Raw genomic sequence first — 5,641 nt, forward strand, 5'->3', positions numbered from 1 at the left:
GGAAGTGAGGTCACCAAACCCGGAAGTGACGTCACTAAACCCGGAAGTGAGGTCAGCATACCCGGAAGTGAGGTCACCACACCCGGAAGTGAGGTCACCAAACCCGGAAGTGACGTCACTAAACCCGGAAGTGAGGTCAGCAAACCCGGAAGTGAGGTCAGGAAACCCGGAAGTGAGGTCAGCAAACCCGGAAGTGAGGTCACCAAACCCGGAAGTGAGGTCACCACACCCGGAAGTGAGGTCACCAAACCCGGAAGTGACGTCACTAAACCCGGAAGTGAGGTCACAACACCCGGAAGTTAGGTCAGCAAACCCAGAAGTGAGGTCACCACACCCGGAAGTGAGGTCAGCAAACCCGGAAGTGAGGTCAGCAAACCCGGAAGTGAGGTCACCAAACCCGGAAGTGACGTCACTAAACCCGGAAGTGAGGTCACAACACCCGGAAGTGAGGTCACCAAACCCGGAAGTGAGGTCACCAAACCCGGAAGTGACGTCACTAAACCCGGAAGTGAGGTCACCACACCCGGAAGTGACGTCACTAAACCCGGAAGTGAGGTCAGCATACCCGGAAGTGAGGTAAGCAGACCAGGAAAGTGAGGTCTGCTAATTCGGAACTCAGGTCTGCAAACCCAGAAGTGATTTCAGCAGACCCAGAAGTGACTTCAGCAAACCCGGAAGTGAGGTCAGCAAACCCGGAAGTGAGGTCTCCACACCCGGAAGTGAGGTCACCACACCCGAAAGTGAGGTCACCAAACCCGGAAGTGACGTCACTAAACCCGGAAGTGATGTCAGCAAACCCGGAAGTGAGGTCACCAGACCCGGAAGTGAGGTCAGCAAACCCGGAAGTGAGGTCACCACACCCGGAAGTGAGGTCACCAAACCCGGAAGTGACGTCACTAAACCCGGAAGTGAGGTCACAACACCCGGAAGTGAGGTCACCAAACCCGGAAGTGAGGTCACCAAACCCGGAAGTGACGTCACTAAACCCGGAAGTGAGGTCACCACACCCGGAAGTGACGTCACCACACCCAGAATTGAGGTCAGCAAACCCGGAAGTGAGGTCACCACACCCGGAAGTGAGGTCAGCAAACCCGGAAGTGAGGTCACCAAACCCGGAAGTGAGGTCATCAAACCCGGAAGTGAGGTCACCACACCCGGAAGTGAGGTAAGCAGACCAGGAAAGTGAGGTCTGCTAATTCGGAACTGAGGTCTGCAAACCCAGAAGTGACTTCAGCAGACCCAGAAGTGACTTCAGCAAACCCGGAAGTGAGGTCAGCAAACCCGGAAGTGAGGTCACCACACCCGGAAGTGAGGTCACCACACCCGGAAGTGAGGTCAGCAAACCCGGAAGTGAGGTCACCACACCCGGAAGTGAGGTCACCAAACCCGGAAGTGACGTCACCACACCCGGAAGTGAGGTCAGCAAACCCGGAAGTGAGGTCACCACACCCGGAAGTGAGGTCAGCAAACCCGGAAGTGAGGTCACCACACCCGGAAGTGAGGTCACCAAACCCGGAAGTGACGTCACTAAACCCGGAAGTGAGGTCAGCAAACCCGGAAGTGATGTCACCACACCTGGAAGTGAGGTCACCAAACCCGGAAGTGAGGTCACCACACCCGGAAGTGAGGTCACCAAACCCGGAAGTGACGTCACTAAACCCGGAAGTGAGGTCAGCAAACCCGGAAGTGAGGTCAGCAAACCCAGAAGTGAGGTCACCACACCCGGAAGTGAGGTCAGCAAACCCGGAAGTGAGGTCAGCAAACCCGGAAGTGAGGTCACCAAACCCGGAAGTGACGTCTCTAAACCCGGAAGTGAGGTCACAACACCCGGAAGTGAGGTCACCAAACCCGGAAGTGAGGTCACCAAACCCGGAAGTGACGTCACTAAACCCGGAAGTGAGGTCACCACACCCGGAAGTGACGTCACTAAACCCGGAAGTGAGGTCAGCAAACCCGGAAGTGAGGTCAGCAAACCCAGAAGTGAGGTCACCACACCCGGAAGTGAGGTCAGCAAACCCGGAAGTGAGGTCACCAAACCCGGAAGTGACGTCACTAAACCCGGAAGTGAGGTCACAACACCCGGAAGTGAGGTCACCAAACCCGGAAGTGACGTCACTAAACCCGGAAGTGAGGTCACCACACCCGGAAGTGACGTCACTAATCCCGGAAGTGAGGTCACAACACCCGGAAGTGAGGTCAGCAAACCCGGAAGTGAGGTCACCACACCCGGAAGTGAGGTCACCAAACCCGGAAGTGAGGTCACCAAACCCGGAAGTGACGTCACTAAACCCGGAAGTGAGGTCACCACACCTGGAAGTGACGTCACCACACCTGGAAGTGAGGTCAGCATACCCGGAAGTGAGGTCAGCAAACCCGGAAGTGAGGTCACCACACCCGGAAGTGAGGTCACCAAACCCGGAAGTGACGTCACTAAACCCGGAAGTGAGGTCACCACACCCGGAAGTGAGGTAACCAAACCCGGAAGTGACGTCACTAAACCCGGAAGTGAGGTCAGCAAACCCGGAAGTGAGGTCAGCAAACCCGGAAGTGAGGTCACCACACCCGGAAGTGAGGTCACCAAACCCGGAAGTGAGGTCACCACACCCGGAAGTGAGGTCACCAAACCCGGAAGTGACGTCACTAAACCCGGAAGTGAGGTCAGCATACCCGGAAGTGAGGTCACCAATCCCGGAAGTGACGTCACTAAACCCGGAAGTGATGTCAGCAAACCCGGAAGTGAGGTCACCACACCCGGAAGTGAGGTCACCAAACCCGGAAGTGACGTCACCACACCCGGAAGTGAGGTCAGCAAACCCGGAAGTGAGGTCACCACACCCAGAAGTGAGGTCAGCAAACCCGGAAGTGAGGTCACCACACCCGGAAGTGAGGTCACCAAACCCGGAAGTGACGTCACTAAACCCGGAAGTGAGGTCAGCAAACCCGGAAGTGAGGTCAGGAAACCCGGAAGTGAGGTCAGCAAACCCGGAAGTGAGGTCAGGAAACCCGGAAGTGAGGTCACCACAAGCGGAAGTGAGGTCACCAAACCCGGAAGTGACGTCACTAAACCCGGAAGTGAGGTCAGCAAACCCGGAAGTGAGGTCAGCAAACCCAGAAGTGAGGTCACCACACCCGGAAGTGAGGTCAGCAAACCCGGAAGTGAGGTCAGCAAACCCGAAAGTGAGGTCACCAAACCCGGAAGTGACGTCACTAAACCCGGAAGTGAGGTCACAACACCCGGAAGTGAGGTCACCACACCCGGAAGTGAGGTAACCAAACCCGGAAGTGACGTCACTAAACCCGGAAGTGAGGTCAGCAAACCCGGAAGTGAGGTCAGCAAACCCGGAAGTGAGGTCACCACACCCGGAAGTGAGGTCACAAAACCCAGAACTGAGGTCACCACACCCGGAAGTGAGGTCACCAAACCCGGAAGTGACGTCACTAAACCCGGAAGTGAGGTCAGCATACCCGGAAGTGAGGTCACCACACCCGGAAGTGAGGTCACCAAACCCGGAAGTGACGTCACTAAACCCGGAAGTGATGTCAGCAAACCCGGAAGTGAGGTCAGCAAACCCGGAAGTGAGGTCACCACACCCAGAAGTGAGGTCACCACACCCGGAAGTGAGGTCAGCAAACCCGGAAGTGAGGTCACCACACCCGGAAGTGAGGTCACCAAACCCGGAAGTGACGTCACCACACCCGGAAGTGAGGTCAGCAAACCCGGAAGTGAGGTCACCACACCCAGAAGTGAGGTCAGCAAACCCGGAAGTGAGGTCACCACACCCGGAAGTGAGGTCACCAAACCCGGAAGTGACGTCACTAAACCCGGAAGTGAGGTCAGCAAACCCGGAAGTGAGGTCAGGAAACCCGGAAGTGAGGTCAGCAAACCCGGAAGTGAGGTCACCAAACCCGGAAGTGAGGTCACCACACCCGGAAGTGAGGTCAGCAAACCCGGAAGTGAGGTCACCACACCCGGAAGTGAGGTCACCAAACCCGGAAGTGACGTCACCACACCCGGAAGTGAGGTCAGCAAACCCGGAAGTGAGGTCACCAAACCCGGAAGTGACGTCACTAAACCCGGAAGTGAGGTCACAACACCCGGAAGTGAGGTCACCAAACCCGGAAGTGACGTCACTAAACCCGGAAGTGAGGTCACCACACCCGGAAGTGACGTCACTAATCCCGGAAGTGAGGTCAGCATACCCGGAAGTGAGGTAAGCAGACCAGGAAAGTGAGGTCTGCTAATTCGGAACTCAGGTCTGCAAACCCAGAAGTGATTTCAGCAGACCCAGAAGTGACTTCAGCAAACCCAGAAGTGAGGTCAGCAAACCCGGAAGTGAGGTCACCACACCTGGAAGTGAGGTCACAACACCCGGAAGTGAGGTCAGCAAACCCGGAAGTGAGGTCACCACACCCGGAAGTGAGGTCACCAAACCCGGAAGTGACGTCACCAGACCCGGAAGTGAGGTCAGCAAACCCGGAAGTGAGGTCACAACACCCGGAAGTGAGGTCACCACACCCGGAAGTGAGGTCACCACACCCGGAAGTGACGTCACTAAACCCGGAAGTGAGGTCAGCAAACCCGGAAGTGAGGTCAGCAAACCCGGAAGTGAGGTCAGCAAACCCGGAAGTGAGGTCACCAAACCCGGAAGTGAGGTCATCAAACCCGGAAGTGAGGTAAGCAGACCAGGAAAGTGAGGTCTGCTAATTCGGAACTCAGGTCTGCAAACCCAGAAGTGACTTCAGCAGACCCAGAAGTGACTTCAGCAAACCCGGAAGTGAGGTCAGCAAACCCGGAAGTGAGGTCACCACACCCGGAAGTGAGGTCACCACACCCGGAAGTGAGGTCAGCAAACCCGGAAGTGAGGTCACCACACCCGAAAGTGAGGTCACCAAACCCGGAAGTGACGTCACTAAACCCGGAAGTGATGTCAGCAAACCCGGAAGTGAGGTCAGCAAACCCGGAAGTGAGGTCACCAGACCCGGAAGTGAGGTCAGCAAACCCGGAAGTGAGGTCACCACACCCGGAAGTGAGGTCACCAAACCCGGAAGTGACGTCACTAAACCCGGAAGTGAGGTCGGCAAACCCGGAAGTGAGGTCACCACACCCGGAAGTGAGGTCAGCATACCCGGAAGTGACGTCACCACACCCGGAAGTGAGGTCACCACACCCGGAAGTGAGGTCACCACACCCGGAAGTGACGTCACTAAACCCGGAAGTGAGGTCAGCAAACCCGGAAGTGAGGTCAGCAAACCCGGAAGTGAGTTCAGCAAACCCGGAAGTGAGGTCACCAAACCCGGAAGTGAGGTCATCAAACCCGGAAGTGAGGTAAGCAGACCAGGAAAGTGAGGTCTGCTAATTCGGAACTCAGGTCTGCAAACCCAGAAGTGATTTCAGCAGACCCAGAAGTGACTTCAGCAAACCCGGAAGTGAGGTCAGCAAACCCGGAAGTGAGGTCTCCACACCCGGAAGTGAGGTCACCACACCCGGAAGTGAGGTCAGCAAACCCGGAAGTGAGGTCACCACACCCGGAAGTGAGGTCACCAAACCCGGAAGTGACGTCAGCAAACCCGGAAGTGAGGTCACCACACCCGGAAGTGAGGTCACCACACCCGGAAGTGAGGTCACCAAACCCGGAAGTGA

Source organism: Coturnix japonica, unplaced genomic scaffold, assembly GCF_054131305.1.
Source record: "Coturnix japonica strain WE unplaced genomic scaffold, WE-NBRP24 Scf042, whole genome shotgun sequence".
In the NCBI taxonomy this organism is placed as follows: Eukaryota; Metazoa; Chordata; class Aves; order Galliformes; family Phasianidae; genus Coturnix; species Coturnix japonica.